At 42.9% G+C, this 19,986-nt stretch overlaps 5 non-coding genes across 5 annotated transcripts; all 5 read right to left on the bottom strand.

Annotated features, from left to right (window-relative positions):
* Positions 1-9,309: 9,309 nt before the first annotated feature.
* Positions 9,310-9,382, bottom strand: TRNAV-UAC (transfer RNA valine (anticodon UAC)). Its single transcript has one exon. It is a non-coding gene; the product is annotated as a tRNA-Val (tRNA).
* Positions 9,383-9,479: 97 nt separating this feature from the next.
* Positions 9,480-9,552, bottom strand: TRNAV-CAC (transfer RNA valine (anticodon CAC)). The gene has a single exon. It is a non-coding gene; the product is annotated as a tRNA-Val (tRNA).
* Positions 9,553-9,638: 86 nt separating this feature from the next.
* TRNAV-AAC (transfer RNA valine (anticodon AAC)) lies at positions 9,639-9,711 on the bottom strand. Its single transcript has one exon. It is a non-coding gene; the product is annotated as a tRNA-Val (tRNA).
* Positions 9,712-10,479: 768 nt separating this feature from the next.
* On the bottom strand, positions 10,480-10,552 carry TRNAI-UAU (transfer RNA isoleucine (anticodon UAU)). The gene has a single exon. It is a non-coding gene; the product is annotated as a tRNA-Ile (tRNA).
* Positions 10,553-14,107: 3,555 nt separating this feature from the next.
* TRNAV-CAC (transfer RNA valine (anticodon CAC)) lies at positions 14,108-14,180 on the bottom strand. The gene has a single exon. It is a non-coding gene; the product is annotated as a tRNA-Val (tRNA).
* Between the last annotated feature and the right edge of the window lie 5,806 nt (positions 14,181-19,986).

Below are 19,986 nucleotides of genomic sequence, written 5' to 3'. Positions count from 1 at the left end.
TGAATAAATGATGCTTGAGAATGTGCAGCAGTGTGGAAGGTGTATTATGAATGTTTGATTGACAAAGTGTAATCAGAGACCCAGACAAAACAGATGGACTTGTAAACACTGTGGTCAGACTCAGACAAATCCAGACTGAATAGCTACTTGTGTGACCTGTGCTACTGACCTAAGAGAATTGCACTAAATCCTATCCAGACAAGATTATAAGAAGCTGACATAATAGTGTGGATAGTGGGTAGTGGGGACATTGGCCCTTGAGGAGTAAGCTGACAGTAGACATCAGACGACCAACCCCATCAGGACCTAGAAGTGTGACTAGAATAAGAAAGATACAGGTGTATTATCCCTGGAGCCCCTCTGACCAGCTAGCTTTGCTGAAGCAGCTGCCTGCCCCTGAAGACCAACCATTCCCGTTTTACAGACACATAAAGGAAGTACAGCAAACATATAAGTGTACCTGGGCAGACTTAGAGAGGTTGGTGAGTTTAAAGGCAGGTGACGCACTAGATCATATAATTAAGACACACAGATGTGACAAAGAATCAGGCTTGGGGCATGGATGATAAATCTGCACGATCTGGGGAGACGTACTGTGAGTCACTAAGACAATGGGCTGCAGTGGAACAATCAGAGCAGTCTGTACTCCTGACTAATGTGACACAGCAAAGATGAGAGAGAGTAGAGATATACCTTGGACGGTTACAGCTGAAATGGGCAGACATGGGGTACATTTGCATAAACCCACTTGATGTTAGAATACTGGTGAATGCATTCATTGACGGTATGAACAAAGACTTACGAGACGCAGTACAGACAGCCAGACCTGAATGGAGATATGTAGATCTGAAAGACCTCCTTAAGGTAGCTAAAGAAATTGAGCAAACAAGGACAATAAAACGACCTGTCATGTATGCTGGAGCACAAGGAAAAAAGTGGAGACGTAATAGGGAAGGCATGTGAGATGACACTGACGTTTCTTTTGACAATCTATTCCCCACATGACATCCATGCCATACTCCTACAAGTTCAACCAAAACATCTGTCTATGGCCAGATAGCTCCAACTTGAGTGTGCTCTACTAATTCCTGAGTATGTCACTCCTCACAAGATGTAATGTTCTGAATCCAGCCACCCTCCTGCCTGTGGATTCAGAAAAGGGGGAATTGGTGACCGTATTGGCAAGTGAGGAAGGATACTTTGACATGACGCATGAACATGTCTGCATAGAACTGATGAGTCAGGAGACAGTTGGGTTTGCACACATTCATGAAAAACCTGTTCCTAATGCAGACTTTGAGTTTCTTTTTTGTAGATGGCCCCAGATACCACCAGGATGGACGATTCTACACTGGATATGCAGTAGTATCCTCACATGAGGTAATCCGAGCGGAGCCACTCTCTCCTCACATGTCGGCGCAGGAGGCAGAGTTGAAGGCACTCACTGAGGCGTGTAGAGCCGCTGCAGGTAAAGTCGCTGATATTTTCACAGATTAGAAGCCCATTAAAAATGCAGAGCTGGTGAAACAATTGATGGAGGCATTGATGTTACCAGTCCAGGTTGGCATTGTCAAGGTAAAAGCACACACAAAGGTGACTCCGTGGAGGTAGAGGGCAATAGAAGGGCGAACGAGGCTGCTAAAATAGCACAAGGCGGCCTAGAGAGAGCAGTGGATGGTGGCGGGGAGTCAGCGTATTCCAGCCACATTGGGTCTAGAAGTCCTGAAATCCCTCCAGCAAAAGGCTGCCCAAACAGAGAAGGTAAACCGGGGGAGACTGGGAGCTGAGCTGAACTCAAATGGAGTATGGGAGAATAAGGATAAAATGTGCCCACCAAAGTCCCTGTTCCCAATCATGGCGCAAGCAGCACATGGCCCCAATCACACCTCAAAAAGTCACATGTGTGCCATGGTAGATGCCTTCTGGATCGCTCCTGGCTTCAGTTGCGCAGCCGCGAAACTTGTACAATCATGCCTCATCTGTGCACAGCACAACCCAGGTAAAACAGTAAAAGTCCCTAAGAAAGCGACACCTAGGCCTCTCTACCCATTTCAGAGACGGCAGATTGACGACATACAGCTACCAAGGTAGGAGTGTATGCAAATATCCTAGTATGTGTAGATCTCTTCTCTGGATGGCCAGAGGCCTACCCGGTGAAAACGGCTACAGCTCGAGCCACTGCAAAGAAACTGGTGATGGAACTAGTACCACGATTCGGTGTCCCTGAAACAATTGAATCAGACAGAGGTACACACTTTACTGCTGAGGTAATGCAAAATGTAATGCAAATGATCATAGAATCATAGAATCATAGAATCGTAGAGTTGGAAGGGACCTCCTGGGCCATCTGGTCCAACCCCATGCTCAAAGCAGGATTCGCTAAATCATCCCAGTCAGATGTCTGTCCAGCCTCTGTTTGAAGACTTCCATTGAAGGAGAACTCACCACTTCTCGTGGCAGCCTGTTCCACTCATTGATCACTCTAACTGTCAAAAAGTTTTTTCTAATATCTAATCTGTGTCTCCTCCCATTCAGTTTCATCCCATTGCTTCTAGTCTTTCCTTGTGCAAATGAGAATAAAGTTGATCCTTCTACAATGTGACAGCCCTTTAGATATTTGTAGACAGCTATTAAGTCTCCTCTCAGTCTTCTCTTTTGCAAACTAAACATTCCCAAATCCTGCAACCTTTCCTCATAAGACAGGGTTTGCAGACCGGTCACCATTCTGGTCGCTCTTTTCTGAACTTGCTCCAGTTTGTTGATGTCTTTTTTAAAATGTGGTGCCCAAAACTGGACACAATATTCCAGATGAGGTCTGACCAAAGAGGAGTAGAGGGAAATAATGACTTCACGTGATCTAGACTGTATGCTTCTGTTAATACATCCTAGAATTGCATTTGCCTTTTTTGCTGCTGCATCACATTGTTGACTCATATTCAGTCTGTGATCTATTAGTATACCCAAGTCTTTTTCACATGTGCTGTCACTTAGCCCTATTCCTCCCATTCTATATATGCTTTTTCCATTTTTATTGCCCAGATGTAGTACTTTGCATTTCTCCCTGTTAAAAACCATTCTGTTAGTTGCTGCCCACTTCTCCAGTTTATTTAAATCTTTTTGAATCCTCTCTCTCTCTTCTCTAGTATTAGCTATCCCTCCTAGCTTTGTGTCATCAGCAAATTTAATCAGTTTACCCTCAATTCCTTCATCTAAATCGTTGATAAAGATGTTGAACAATACAGGGCCCAGGACAGAGCCCTGTGGTACCCCACTTGAGACATTCTTCCAACTGGATGTGCAGCCATTTACGACCACTCTTTGGGTCCGATCACTAAGCCAGTTATGAATCCACCTAACAGTTGCCTTGTCCATTCCATACTTAATCATTTTTTCAATAAGGATTGTATGAGAGACTTTGTCAAATGCTTTGCTGAAGTCAAGATATACTATATCTACAGCATTTCCTTGATCCACCCAATCAGTGATACCGTCATAGAAGGAAATTAAGTTAGTCTGACATGACTTATTAGTTACAAACCCATGCTGACTCTGTTTAATCACTTCATTCTTATCCAGGTATTGACATACATGTTGTTTAATAATTTGTTCAAAGATCTTTCCTGGTATAGAAGTCAGACTCACCGGCCTATAGTTGCCTGGGTCCACCTTCTTCCCCTTTTTGAAGATAGGAACAACATTTGCTCTTCTCCAGTCTTCTGGCACTTCTCCTGTTCTCCAAGAATTTTCAAAGATTATAGAGAGGGGTTCAAAAATTTCTTCTGCTATCTCCTTCAGTACTCTGGGGTGTAATTCATCTGGACCTGGAGACTTGAATTCATTTAGGCTAGCTAAGTGTTTCCTCACTATCTTTCTGTTTATAGATATCCTGGATTCTTCTATTCCCTTAATAGGACAGTGAATAACAGTTGATGTTACATTTCCTTTCTGAGAGAAAACAGATGCAAAATAGGAATTTAAAAGTTCAGCCTTCTCAACATCCTGTCTTACCATTTCATCATTTTCATCCTGTAAAAATCCTATAGCATCTTTGACTTTTCTTTTACTTTTGACATATCCCCAAAATCCTTTATTATTGCTTTTGACATCTCTTGCAAGCCTCAATTCATTTTCAGCTTTAGCTAATCTGATTTGTGCCCTGCAGGTTCTGCAGACAGCATTATATTCTTCTTTAGATATGCCTCCCTCTTTCCATTTTATAAACATTTTTTTCTTCCTTTTTAGCATGTGCTTAAGTTCTGTGTTCATCCATCCTGGTTTCCTTAACTGCTTCCTATTCTTCCCTCTTTTCGGAATTGTTAACAACTGTGCTTTGAGAATTTCATTTTTCAAGATTTCCCATCCTTCCTGGACATTTTTGTCTTTAAGGATATCCAGCCATTGGATCCCTCCAATTCTCTTTCTGAATCCCTTAAAATCTGCCTTTCTGAAATCTAACCTTGACGTCTGAGTCTTCACAGGTCTTCCGCCTCTAGTTATCCAAAATTCTAAAATAGCATGGTCGCTACCTCCTAGGGTCCCAGCCACTTTTACCTCCTCAACCATTTCCTCCCTGTTTATAAGGATTAGATCCAAGGTAGCAGTTCCCCTTGTTTTCTCCCTGACCTTTTGGAAGATAAAGTTGTCAGCAAGAGAGGATAAGAATTTCCTTGACCTGTTAGTTTTGCCTGAGAGAGATTCCCAACAAATGTCTGGATAGTTGAAATCTCCCATGACAACTATGTCATATTTTTTGGAGAACTTGGCCATTTGATGCATAAAGAGTTCATCCATAGCTTCAGCTTGCACAGGCGGCCTGTAGTAAATGCCTACAATGGTGTCCTTTCCATTGTTCTGTCCTTGTATTCTTACCCAAACAGTTTCCACAGAACTCCCAGTCTCTGAAGCTTCAATCTCTGTGCAGATATACGCATTTCTAACATACAATGCGACACCCCCTCCTCGTTTATCAAGTCTGTTTCTTGCAAATAAGTTGTATCCTTCTAGTCTTGTATTCCAATCATGTGTATTGTCCCACCAAGTTTCAGTGATTCCAATGACATCATATTTATTTTCCTGTGTTAGTAGTTCCAATTCTCCTTGTTTGTTGCCCATGCTTTGTGCATTAGTATAGAAACATTTTAGTTTGTGATTGGTTTCTCTTTCTCCAATATTTTTATTAATTAGATTCTTTCGTCTTTGTTCTTCCTTTCCACTTCTAATAGCAGAGTTCTCAATAGGATTTGTCAGGTGTATGGCTTTTTCTGGTCTTTTGCTTCCCTTCCCATGTTGTTCTAGTTTAAAGCTCTCTTTACAAGTGTAGCAAGGCGACTTCCAAATACATGCTTACCAGTCTTCGTAAGGTGCACCCCATCTCTAGCAAGTAGTCCATCGTATAAGTAGTTCACTCCGTGATCCAGAAATCCAAATCGTTGCTGACGGCACCATCGACGTAGCCAGTTGTTCACCTGCAGAATCTTATTCCACCTCCTTGTTCCATGGCCATCCACTGGGAGGATGGAAGAGAAGACCACTTGCGCTCCCAGTTCTTTCACTTTCTTGCCTAAGTCTTCAAAGTCTCTGCAGATGGTTTCCAGGTCGTTTCTTGCAGTGTCATTTGTCCCCACATGTAGTAGCAGGAATGGGTAGTCATCTGTAGGTCTGAAGAGTCCTGATATCCTGTCAGACACATCTTTAATTTTTTCACCTGGAAGACAACACATTTCTCTTGAAGTTATATCCGGTCTGCAGATAGCGGCCTCAGTTCCTCTCAACAGGGAATCCCCCATGACCACCACTCTCCGTTTCTCCTTCACAACATTTTTCTTTCTCCATCCAGGAGGACTCTGAAGGCATACAAGGTTGCTGCTTGTTGGCAATGTCTTATCCTGATGTATTTCTTCATTGTTTTCCTGCGTGAGAGCCTGGTACTGGTTTCTGAGCAGTATGGGTGCTGACTGCCTCCTGATCCTCCTGCTTCTCTGGGTCACATGTCTCCATTCCTCTGTTTCTTCAGGTGCACTTCGAATTTCTTCTCTTTCTGTAACATGAAGAGATAATTCTGCTCTGTCCAAGAACTCTTCACCTTCCTTAATGATCTTCAACGTAGCTAACCTCTCTTCGAGATTTTGCAACTTTTCGTCCAACAGGGACACAAGCTTGCATTTGTGGCATGTGAAGTTTGGCTTTTCCACTGGTAAGTCTGTGAACATGTAGCAAGATAGGTGTAGAACAAGCATTTCATACACCCTACCACCCACAGAGTTCAGGGAAGGTAGAGAGAATGAACGGGACACTAAAATTGAAAATACAGAAAACCATGGAACAAACCCATAAACCATGGCCAGAGTGTCTCCCATTAGCATTATTCTCAGTAGGGTACACACCCACGGGGAAAACTAAACTGTCACCCTTCGAGATACTGTTTGGAAGACCACCGAACACAGGGTTGTACTACCCACAGGTCTTAACACTCAATGTGGATAATTTGACAAGTTATGTAATCCAGTTGCAAAAGCATTTAACTCAAATGCATTCTCTAGTTTTCTCTTTCATTCCAGATCCAGATAGTGTGGAAGGAACTCACTGTCTTCAACCTGGTGATTACGTATATGTCAAGAAACACTCCAGAAAGACCCTTGAACCCCGATATCAAGGACCTTACCAAGTACTCCTAACAACGCCTACTTCTGTTAAGTTGGAAGGACGACCAACCTGGATCCACGCATCGCATTGCAAACTAGCCACAGGAGTTAACAAAGCATAAGAGTGCATAATGTTTTGGTTTGGTTTTGTTGCATTATCTGTAATAATGGTAGCTGCGTGGGACAGTCTAAATGCTCCAATGTCCTTGAATAATAAGTTTATACAACATCATGAAAAATTACTGAATGATTGGTCAAATGACACTCAGTCTCCAGCAGATTGCTGGATCTGAACACATTCACCAGTATCAGCCACTAGTATTCCGTTCCTTGTTATTCCTATGCCACCCGAGGAATTATTTGCCTGGACCAGTTGTTCTGATACACTTGCTAATAATGCCACAAATAATGTGAAGTTATGGAACACAACTGTTGGAATACCTATTGTGGGATGGGTAGGATACCCTTGGTGGCAGGGTAATCTTTCAGGAAGTAATACATACCTTCAATATCTGGCATATAAAGGGGGGGCTTGGGTACCCAGGAATAGAACTCGATTAACCTACCTGGGGCAAATTCCAATGTATGGCCTACAAGTTAGTTTTAATGTAACTTCCCACTCTACTGATGCCTTCAAACCAATACTGCTAGAAAGAAGGTTGCATAACACGTCCTGTGAGTATTCCAATTTATTTCCCCAGGGCAACAATGAAACTTGTTTTAATATTTCAGGTAATATACCTTGCAATGAGTCATCTGGATATGAGAAAGGAACTCCCACCTGTGGAAATCCCGATGTAGGGAATTGTAGCCCTTTAGGACAACTTCCAAATTGGTGTATGCTTCAGAATGTATCTGCGCTCATAGATTTAGTTCATAGACTGGTATTACAACATTCAGCCCTATGGGACCTACCTAGTGACATGTACTGGATATGTGGAGACAATGCATATAAATGGTTGCCAGTAGGGGTAAAAGGTGCTTGTACTCTGGGTCGTTTGACTCCAGCTAACTTTGTTATTCCGAATGACCAGTTGAATACTCAGAGCATACCTAAACACACGTTGTACAAAAGAGCTGCTGACAATACACCTCACCTCTCTGGGAGACCACATATAGTGCAGATGAGTGTGGCTAATAAAATTGTCAGTTCTATTTTTATTTATCCTATGATTACTCAAATGTGGGATAAATTAGTCAGGGCTACAGATTACTTAGATGACCAAATATGGGATATATTGGATATATTGAACACCACCGTTGCTGTCCAAAATCAGCTCATCATAGCCACTAATCAGCATACCATAGTATTAGATTATTTAACTGCAGCGCAAGGAGGTATGTGTCAAGTCATCGGACCAGCTTGCTGTCATTATATAGATCCCAACAGCATTATAAAGTTAAAATTGAAAATAGAGGATGTTCAAAAACTTAGAGATCAGTACGATAAAGACAATGATCGTACTAAGGATAGTTGGTGGTCAGATACATTCTCCTTTCTTAATCCAGCTAATTGGTTTAAGGGTATTGGAGGCTGGATAGCTGGGATTATACTAAGTCTATTATGTATTGTTGTTTGTATCTTCGTAATATATGTGCTATTGAAACTTGTTTTTTTGTGTATCTCTGTATGCAAGAAAAGATGTAGAAATAGATAAGGAAGTTTGACTGTAAACAACAAGAATTTAACTATTATTCCTTTGAGTCCTAGATTGACATCTCATTTCTGGCATGAAGGAGCGTACTCTTGCAATGATGGACGTGGCTTCAGTATCTGGGGGATGGAGAAGGTAGAAGACCTGTCTCCCTTGGGCAACCCGTCGGCCTGGGATAGTACCTGGTGAACGAGCCACTATACGCTGTTGTTGCAGGATCCAGTGTTCCAGATTGTGGAAAATGAAGATGTCAAAGGGGGGAATGATAGGAACTGAAGGAGTTAAATTGAGTTCTGTCTATGTTGCATTCTCTTGTTTAAAACCTTATCTGTTCTTCGAGGAGATGTCTCAGACATCTCCCTTGTGAACCAAGGTCAAATACCTCTGCTTTTTCACCTAAGTGACTTTCTTTGTAGAAAACAAGTTGTGAAATCATTTGTACTGCGCATGTCTGTAAATGTTTAAATTCTTTACTATAAAAGACGGAAGCCTAACTGATAAGCCAGAGGTGTCTTGGCAGGCATCCCGAGTGGTATTATACAGCCCGTGTCTGTGTTATCCTTATCGACGGAGCAATTGATTAGAGACATATGGTGCTTCACACCTAAGAACATCGGTCCTTCAGATGAAAGAGTAATCTGAGGGTTCCCGACAGCACCTTGATCCTATCAGGTGTTACTTGAATTAGGAACACTTAGACACTGTCAAAAACACACATGCTTGCCAAAAGCAAAAACGGGTAGAAATAATCACATTGGTAAAAGTAATGCTCATTAAACCAGCAATAGAATATGCTAACTAAGGCTAATTAAGCCAACAATATACGTTTGTGATCAAAATAAAGAAAAGCCACATGTTTCTGCCCGGGATCAAAACAGGGAACTTTCAGGAGGATGGCAAACAGGACAATCACTACACTACAGTAACCAGACAAGAGCGTTTACTGTGGTCATGGCAAGCATTAAAAATCAAGCACTCATTGTCAAAAGTGCTAGTTTGCAAGAGAAACACTGTGTTTCTGCCCAGTTTCGAACTGAGGACCTTTCGCGTGTAAAGCAAACGTGATAACAACTACACTACAGAAACCTACCGATTCAAACAAACAAAAAATGCTGTGGTCATGGCAAGCAATAAAGAACAAGCACTGAAAGTCAAAAAGATCGTTTTCCAAGAGAAAAAGCTGTGTTTCTGCCCAGTTTTGAACTGGGGACCTTTCGCATGTGAGGCGAAGGTGATAACCGCTACACTACAGAAACCGGATGCAAGTGATTACTGTGGTGACAACAAGCAATCGAGATCAAGAACTGAAAGTCAAAAGCTTGGATACCAAAGGGTAACAGCGTGTTTCTGCCCAGTTTCGAACTGGGGACCTTTCACGTGTTAGGCGAATGTGATAACCACTACACTACAGAAACCGGCTGCGGAAGGTTACTGTGGTCATGACGAGCCATCGAGAACAAAGACTCAACGTCAAAAGCTTTAATATCAACGCCTAATTTCATGCTTCTATCCAGTTTCGAACTGGGGACCGTTCGCGTGTGAGGTGAACGTGACAACCATTACACTTCAGAAACTCAATGCAAAGCTACAGATGTTTAAACATGCTGAAATGAACTTGAAAAAGAAAAAAACAGCCAGCCAAACTCAAGAGATCTTCCTCTATGTCTGAAGACAGGACAAAGTGCATTTTGCAACACAGGAACCTTTCACTTGTCAGGCTATTGGAGAAAAAGAACAAACAGGGAAACAAAACCATGCTGCACAAAACATTCTCATGCCTTTGTCCAAAAGCCAAAAAGAAAAAGCACCTAGATGCCTGCTTTCGCACCTTGATCCTATCAGGTGTTACTTGAATTAGGAACACTTAGACACTGTCAAAAACACACATGCTTGCCAAAAGCAAAAATGGGTAGAAATAATCACATTGGTAAAAGTAATGCTCATTAAGCCAGCAATAGAATATGCTAACTAAGGCTAATTAAGACAACAATATACGTTTGTGATCAAAATAAAGAAAAGCCACATGTTTCTGCTCGGGATCAAAACAGGGAACTTTCAGGAGGATGGCAAACAGGACAATCACTACACTACAGTAACCAGACAAGAGCGTTTACTGTGGTCATGGAAAGCATTAAAGATGAAGCACTTATTGTCAAAAGCGCTAGTTTGCAAGAGGAACGCTGTGTTTCTGCCCAGTTTTGAACTGAGGACCTTTCGCTTATAAAGCGAACGTGATAACCGCTACACTACAGAAACCAAGCGATTCAAACAAACAAAAAATGCTGTGGTCATGGCAAGCAACAAAGAACAAGCACTGAAAGTCAAAAAGATCGTTTTCCAAGAGAAAAAGCTGTGTTTCTGCCCAGTTTCGAACTGGCGACCTTTCGCGTGTGAGGCCAACGTGATAACCGCTACACTACAGAAACCGGATGCAAGCGCTTACTGTGGTGACAACAAGCAATCGAGATCAAGAACTGAAAGTCAAAAGCTTGGATACCAAAGGTTAACAGCGTGTTTCTGCCCAGTTTCGAACTGGGGACCTTTCGCGTGTTAGGCGAACGTGATAACCACTACATTACAGAAACAGGCTGCGGAAGGTTACTGTGGTCATGACGAGCCATCGAGAACAAAGACTCAACGTCAAAAGCTTTAATATCAACGCCTAATGTCATGCTTCTATCCAGTTTCGAACAGGGGACCTTTCGCGTGTTAGACGAACGTGATAACCACTACACTACAGAAACCGGCTGAGGAAGGTTACTGTGGTCATGACGAGCCATCGAGAACAAAGACTCAACGTCAAAAGCTTTAATATCAACGCCTAATGTCATGCTTCTATCCAGTTTCGAAATGGGGACCGTTCGCGTGTGAGGAGAACGTGACAACCACTACACTTCAGAAACTCTATGCAAAGATAAAGATGTTTAAACATGCTGAAATGAACTTGAAAAAGAAAAAAACAGCCAGCCAAAGTCAAGAGGTCTTCCTCTCTGTCTGAAGACAGGACAAAGTGCATTTTGCAACACAGGAACCTTTCATTTGTCAGGCTATTGGAGAAAAAGAACAAACAGGGAAATATAACCATGCTCCACAAAACATTCTCATGCCTTTGTCCAAAAGCCAAAAAGAAAAAGCACCTAGATGCCTGCTTTCGCACCTTGATCCTATCAGGTGTTACTTGAATTAGGAACATAGACACTGTCAAAAACACACATGCTTGCCAAAAGCAAAAACTGGTAGAAATAATCACATTGGTAAAAGTAATGCTCATTAAACCAGCAATAGAATAAGCTAACTAAGGCTAATTAAGCCAACAATATACGTTTGTGATCAAAATAAAGAAAAGCCACATGTTTCTGCCCGGGATCAAAACAGGGAACTTTCAGGAGGATGGCAAACAGGACAATCACTACACTACAGTAACCAGACAAGAGCATTTACTGTGGTCATGGCAAGCATTAAAGATCAAGCACTCATTGTCAAAAGCGCTAGTTTGCAAGAGGAACGCTATGTTTCTGCCCAGTTTCAAACTGAGGACCTTGCACATGTAAAGCCAACATGATAACCACTACACTACAGAAACCAACCAATTCAAACAAACAAAAAATGCTGTGGTCATGGCAAGCAATAAAGAACAAGCACTGAAAGTCAAAAATATCGTTATCCTAGAGAAAAAGCTGTGTTTCTGCACAGTTTCGAACTGGTGACCTTTCGCGTGTGAGGCGAACGTGATAACCGCTACACTACAGAAACCGGATGCAAGTGCTTACTGTGGTGACAACAAGCAATCGAGATCAAGAACTGAAAGTCAAAAGCTCGGATACCAAAGGGTAACAGTGTGGTTCTGCCCAGTTTCGAACTGGGGACCTTTCGCGTGTTAGGCAAACGTGATAACCACTACACTTCCGAACCCGGCAAACAGCCAGTCACAGTCAAGAGGTCTTCCTCTATGTCTGAAGACAGGACAAAGTGCATTTTGCAACACAGGAACCTTTCATTTGTCAGGCTATTGGAGAAAAAGAACAAACAGGGAAACAAAACCATGCTCCACAAAACATTCTCATGCCTTTGTCCAAAAGCCAAAAAGAAAAAGCACCTAGATGCCTGCTTTCGCACCTTGATCCTATCAGGTGTTACTTGAATTAGGAACACTTAGACACTGTCAAAAACACACATGCTTGCCAAAAGCAAAAACGGGTAGAAATAATCACATTGGTAAAAGTAATGCTCATTAAACCAGCAATAGAATATGCTAACTAAGGCTAATTAAGCCAACAATATACGTTTGTGATCAAAATAAAGAAAAGCCACATGTTTCTGCCCGGGATCAAAACAGGGAACTTTCAGGAGGATGACAAACAGGACAATCACTACACTACAGTAACCAGACAAGAGCGTTTACTGTGGTCATGGCAAGCATTAAAGATCAAGCACTCATTGTCAAAAGCGCTAGTTTGCGAGAGGAACGCTGTGTTTCTGCACAGTTTCGAACTGAGGACCTTTCACGTGTAAAGCCAACGTGATAACCGCTACACTACAGAAACCAACCGATTCAAACAAACAAAAAATGCTGTGGTCATGGCAAGCAATAAAGAACAAGCACTGAAAGTCAAATAGATCGTTTTCCAAGCGAAAAAGCTGTGTTTCTGCCCAGTTTCGAACTGGGGACTTTTCGCGTGTGAGTCTTACGTGATAACCGCTACACTACAGAAACCGGATGAAAGTGCTTACTGTGGTGACAACAAGCAATCGAGATCAAGAACTGAAAGTCAAAAGCTTGGATACCAAAGGGTAACAGTGTGGTTCTGCCCAGTTTCGAACTGGGGACCTTGCGCGTGTTAGGCGAACGTGATAACCACTACACTACAGAAACCGGCTGCGGAAGGTTACTGTGGTCATGACGAGCCATCGAGAACAAAGACTCAACGTCAAATGCTTTAATATCGACGCCTAATGTCATGCTTCTTTCCAGTTTCGAACTGGGGACCGTTCGCGTGTGAGGTGAACGTGACAACCACTATACTTCAGAAACTCCATGCAAAGCTAAAGATGTTTAAACATGCTGAAATGAACTTGAAAAAGAAAAAAACAGCCAGCCAAAGTCAAGAGGTCTTCCTCTAAATCTGAAGACAGGACAAAGTGCATTTTGCAACACAGCAACCTTTTATTTGTCAGGCTATTGGAGAAAAAGAACAAACAGGGAAACAAAACCATGCTCCACAAAACATTCTCATGCCTTTGTCCAAAAGCCAAAAAGAAAAAGCACCTAGATGCCTGCTTTCGCACCTTGATCCTATCAGGTGTTACTTGAATTAGGAACACTTAGACACTGTCAAAAACACACATGCTTGCCAAAAGCAAAAACGGGTAGAAATAATCACATTGGTAAAAGTAATGCTGATTAAACCAGCAATAGAATATGCTAACTAAGGCTAATTAAGCCAACAATATACGTTTGTGATCAAAATAAAGAAAAGCCACATGTTTCTGCCCGGGATCAAAACAGGGAACTTTCAGGAGGATGGCAAACAGGACAATCACTACACTACAGTAACCAGACAAGAGCGTTTAATGTGGTCATGGCAAGCTTTAAAGATCAAGCACTCATTCTCAAAAGCACTTGTTTGCAAGAGGAACGCAGTGTTTCTGCCCAGTTTCGAACTGAGGACCTATCGCGTGTGAGGCGAACTTGATAACGGCTACACTACAGAAACCAACCGATTCACACAAACAAAAAATGCTGTGGTCATGGCAAGCAATAAAGAACAAGCACTGAAAGTCAAAAAGATCGTTTTCCAAGAGAAAAAGCTGTGTTTCTGCCCAGTTTCGAACTGGGGACCTTTCGCGTGTGAGACCAACGTGATAACCACTACACTACAGAAACCAGATGCAAGCGCTTACTGTGGTGACAACAAGCAATCGAGATCAAGAACTGAAAGTCAAAAGCTTGGATACCAAAGGGTAAGGCTGGTTTCACATTTGCGTTTTTTTGCGCTGGAAAAAAACGCATACCTGCGCATGCGTTTTTTCCCCTATATTTAACATGGGTGCGCATACCTGCGCGCTGGTAAGCGCACGGATGCGATTTTCATGCGCTGCGTTTTTTTGGGGTGTGCGTTTGTATTTTCCAGACGCAGCATGTTGCATTTTTTGGCCCTGCAAAAAAGCGCATGCGCACGTATGCGCACGTTTTGCGCTAAAAATGGCCATTATAGCCTATAGATGCGCATACGTGCGCACTCGCATGCGCATGTAAGCGTTTTTTTAGCGCTGCGTTTTTTTGGTAGTGTCCACTTGTTGTACTAGTTATAATCTTCTAAAGTCAAAAAAAAAAGTCTATATAAAGGAGGTGCCTGCCAAAACTCTGCCACTACTACACTGACAGATTGGAGAGCAGACAGTCAACAAGGAACCCATCTTCTATCAGCGAAGAATGTGAGTATATTACATTATATGCCTGTCCTTTTAAATTATGTATGTACTAATGATTTTTATTATTTTTACATGCAGTATGTCTTCAGAATCCGAGTATTCCCCATCGCGGCAGGAATTGGCGCAAGCAGACCGTGAGGTGATTATTTTCGTGCATCTGGTAAGTATATCTGCTGCTTCTCCAAATCTCTTACGTTTTTTTCTACTTTTTTAAGACATCGTCATCATCATCATCTTCTGCGGACGGGACTAGTGAGGGCAAAGAGCAGGAGCAGCGAAGCCAAGTCCCGGTGGTGATACGGAATGTATGTATCAAATGATTTGTAATGTTCTTTATTTTTTATCTTCTATTTTTACTCTTTTTTATGTTTCTTTTTTTGTAACGTTTTATTCAATTTAAATTTGATTATTCTAATGAATGTGTTTTGTCTTGGTTCCACAACGGGATGAAGACATCTACCTGGATAATGAGCAGCTCATCAGCCTGGTCCAGGATCGTTCGCCGTTGTGGGACAGCCGTGACCGGCTGCACAAGGACATTGTGGTGACCCGGCGGCTATGGAATGAGGTGGCCGCAGCGTTGATGGATGGCTGGGACAGCGCCACAGCATCCTCCAAAAAGGCGTTTAGTGAGTATTTCCCTGCTCTGTATTGTGCCGCAGTGACTGTTGTCCTTGACGGCACTGTTGGGTTTCGTGCTAGGTGTATTCTAGCAGGAAACCCAACAGTGTCATTGGGGTCTACAGTGACTGCTTTGAGTATTGTATTGCTACATTGTGCCGCAGTGACTGTTGTCCTTGACGGCACAGTTGGGTTTCGTGCTAGGTGTATTCTAGCAGGAAACCCAACAGTGTCATCGGGGTCTACAGTGACTGCTTTGAGTATTGTATTGCTACATTGTGCCGCAGTGACTGTTGTCCTTGACGGCACTGTTGGGTTTCGTGCTAGGTGTATTCTAGCAGGAAACCCAACAGTGTCATCGGAGTCTACAGTGACTGCTTTGAGTATTGTATTGCTACATTGTGCCGCAGTGACTGTTGTCCTTGACGGCACTGTTGGGTTTTGTGCTAGGTGTATTCTAGCAGGAAACCCAACAGTGTCATCGGGGTCTACAGTGACTGCTTTGAGTATTGTATTGCTACATTGTGCCGCAGTGACTGTTGTCCTTGACGGCACTGTTGGGTTTCGTGCTAGGTGTATTCTAGCAGGAAACCCAACAGTGTCATCGGGGTCTACAGTGACTGCTTTGAGTATTGTATTGCTACATTGTGCCGCAGTGACTGTTGTCCTTGACGGCACTATTGGGTTTCGTGCTAGGTGTATTCTAGCAGGAAACCCAACAGTGTCATCGGGGTCTACAGTGACTGCTTTGAGTATTGTATTGCTACATTGTGCCGCAGTGACTGTTGTCCTTGACGGCACTGTTGGGTTTCGTGCTAGGTGTATTCTAGCAGGAAACCCAACAGTGTCATCGGGGTCTACAGTGACTGCTTTGAGTATTGTATTGCTATATTGTGCCGCAGTGACTGTTGTCCTTGACGGCACTGTTTTTTTTTTAACAACAGTGGACAAAGTACGAACACGTTGGCGTTCGATCAAGGACCGCTTCAACAGTGATGTTCGTGCTGAGGGCCAGGTTCGCAGTGGAGCTGCATCAAGGACCAGAACTAGATACCGTCACTATCACGCGTTGCAGTTCCTAAGACCGGTCCTTGCCACGAGATCGTAAGTATTATAAATTTTGGGTTTTTATTTTTATTAATCTGTGTTTTTCTAATCCACAGCTGATGCTTCTTGTAAAGGCATTGTAGTAATGATTTTCCTTTATTCCACAGCACCTGGAGCAGCACCCTGCAACCTGGCCCTGGAGCGGTCCTTCCTCGGACGTCCTCTGACCCGTCCCAGCCATCCGACAGCCAGGAAGCACCTTGCAGGTCAGCCACACACACAGCTGGTGACCAGGAAGCTGGGCCATCAGGTGTTCCCCTGTCCCAGGTCTCTGCCACTGGTTATGCGGGCACTACCCGCCAGCGGCAGAGGGCCTTGGACAGGAATGTCTTGCCCGAGTTTATGCATTTGAGCGAGGTCTTTAATTCCAGCCTCAAGTCACTGTCCGACAGAGTTGAAAGCGGTTTTGCACTCATGGAACGTGGTTTTAACCACTTTGAACACCGCTTCAATTCTGTAGAACAGCGCCTTGACCGTCTGGAGGCCGACCTCAACAGACCAGCACAACATTTTTTTAGTAAGATTGAAAAGGGCATGGCGGAACACCTTAGTCCTGAGCAACAGCTGAATGTGCTGCAGGCCTGCAACAATGCTTTCTTGCAGGCTATGCAGCATAATCGGTACGGTCAGCAGTCAGTGGTGTCATTTCCACCTGTGCCACCATTGACTCGCTTCACCTCACTACCGACTTGTGCTGCATACCACTGCACGGACACCTCTATTCAAAGCCAGGACACCCACCGTTACACCACCACAAGTCTGAGTGCAGCTGGTCACTTCACCGACACCACCATGGCAAGCGCTGCTCCTGTCTGGAGCACCACCGCCACTCCCATGCATGCGTGGAGCTCAGCCACCACTAGGCAAACATGGAACAGCCCTGCCGCTACAACAACATGTAGTAGCCCTGCCACCACCACTCTGCAAACCTGGACCATCACTGCCGCCACCAGTCCTCCTGCAAGGACGAGCACTGCCAACGAAGAGCAGCAGCAGCAGCCACCTCAGCAGCAGCAGCCACCTCAGCAGCAGCAGCAACCACCTCAGCAGCAGCCACCACAGCAGCAGCAGCAGCCACCACCGCAGCAGCCGCCACCTCAGCAGCAGCAGCAGCCACCTCAGCAGCAGCAGCCACACCAGCAGCAGCAGCCACCTCAGCAGCAGCCACACCAGCAGCAGCAGCCACCTCAGCAGCAGCCGCCACCTCAGCAGCAGCCGCCACCTCAGCAGCAGCAGCAGCCACACCAGCAGACGGGGGACCTACACTCAATATTTGCCCCTAGTTCAAGGCAAAATCTATCAAGGCGGGCATTGGGCCAAAGTCGGTCCAGGCACACAAGCCTACGGCGACATGCCATTACAACTAATGTACCTGAACAGATTTCCTCTCCTCCAAGTGTTCCTAGTTTAATTCCCTTAACTGGACTACCTTCCCCCACAAGTTTTGTTGCCCCTTCCCCTCAAACACCGTCTTCAACTTCAAGTGTTGCATATTCCCTGCACACCCCCAAATTGAAACCATCTGCCCCCAAACGCCGTAAAAAATAATTTTTTGGTTTACTTTTTTTGATTAAAAATAAATTTACATTTGTGGTTCACCATTAAAAAGTTTCATTAATGTTGTTTGCGCCGCTCACACACACTGATGGGTAAATACATGTTAAAAACCAACCCAAGGCCTAGTATAGTCATATGTGAAATACCACGGCCTAGTATAGTCATACCAAGGCCTAGTGTAATAACTCTAGTTTTACCAACTTGGATCTGGTTTCATGAAAAACAAACTGTTGAAACTTGTCTAAAAAATAAGTTTCTTTCTAGTTTCAACAGTTTGTTTTTTGTGAAACAAGATGCTAGTTGTTAAAAATCGAGTTATTACAGTAGGCCTTGGTATGACTATACTAGGCCGTGGTATTTCACATATTACTATACTACTAGCCCCAAGGCCTACTATACTCATATTTGAAATACCACGGCCTAGTGTAGTCATTCCAAGGCCTAGTGTAATAACTCTAGTTTTACCAACTAGAATCTGGTTTCATGAAAAACAAACTGTTGAAACTTGTCTAAAAAATAAGTTTCTTTCTAGTTTCACCAGTTTGTTTTTTGTGAAACAAGATGCTAGTTGTTAAAAATCAAGTTATTACAGTAGGCCTTGGTATGACTATACTAGGCCGTGGTATTTCACATATTACTATACTACTAGCCCCAAGGCCTACTATACTCATATTTGAAATACCACGGCCTAGTGTAGTCATTCCAAGGCCTAGTGTAATAACTCTAGTTTTACCAACTAGAATCTGGTTTCATGAAAAACAAACTGTTGAAACTTGTCTAAAAAATAAGTTTCTTTCTAGTTTCACCAGTTTGTTTTTTGTGAAACAAGATGCTAGTTGTTAAAAATCAAGTTATTACAGTAGGCCTTGGTATGACTATACTAGGCCGTGGTATTTCACATATTACTATACTACTAGCCCCAAGGCCTACTATACTCATATTTGAAATACCACGGCCTAGTGTAGTCATTCCAAGGCCTAGTGTAATAACTCTAGTTTTACCAACTAGAATCTGGTTTCATGAAAAACAAACTGTTGAAACTTGTCAAGTTTCACCAGTTTGTTTTTCGTGAAACAAGATCCTAGTTGGTAAAAATCGAGTAGGCCTTGGTATGACTATACTAGGCCGTGGTATTTCACATATGACTATACTACTAGCCCCAAGGCCTACTATACTCATATTTGAAATACCACGGCCTAGTGTAGTCATTCCAAGGCCTAGTGTAATAACTCTAGTTTTACCAACTAGAATCTGGTTTCATGAAAAACAAACTGTTGAAACTTGTCAAGTTTCAACAGTTTGTTTTTCGTGAAACAAGATCCTAGTTGGTAAAAATCGAGTAGGCCTTGGTATGACTATACTAGGCCGTGGTATTTCACATATGACTATACTAGTAGGCCCAAGGCCTACTATACTCATATTTGAAATACCACGGCCTAGTATAGTTATTCCAAGGCCTAGTGTAATAACTTGTAAGTTGGAATGGAGCAGATTACATTCATCCACTCAATGCTGACTTGTATTCACCATTGACTTTCATTGGGGTTGGGTTTTGAGGGTTGTGTTTTGAGAAAATCACATACTTTTTTTTCAACTAGTTGCACAATTTTCTCTTGAAAAAATTTGGTTTCCTGATTCATGGCCTGCAGCTTTGCTCGTTCCAATATATTTCACGCAGACTAGCAATGCTGCATTTTAACTCGTATGTGTATTTACCTGCCCAGGTGTGTGAACATCAAAAAATTCAGTTATACATGGGTAGTTTTTTATTTAATTGGAGTTTAAAAAATATAGTGCACTCAGTAATGGTATCAAATAAGGTTTTTTATTACCATAAACAAACAAAAACATTACACCATTTCATCTTGCCAGTGCACCCGTCCTACATCAGAAATAAAGTAGGCCGCAAATTGGTCCCTCATTTGGCCAACTTCAACGGATGACCTGAGAGTGTGCTGAGTGAATTGAGGCAA

Source organism: Dendrobates tinctorius, unplaced genomic scaffold, assembly GCF_039654945.1.
Source record: "Dendrobates tinctorius isolate UK_male_01 unplaced genomic scaffold, ASM3965494v1 ptg000432c, whole genome shotgun sequence".
NCBI lineage: Eukaryota > Metazoa > Chordata > Amphibia > Anura > Dendrobatidae > Dendrobates > Dendrobates tinctorius.
This window is presented reverse-complemented; position numbering and strand designations above follow the sequence as displayed.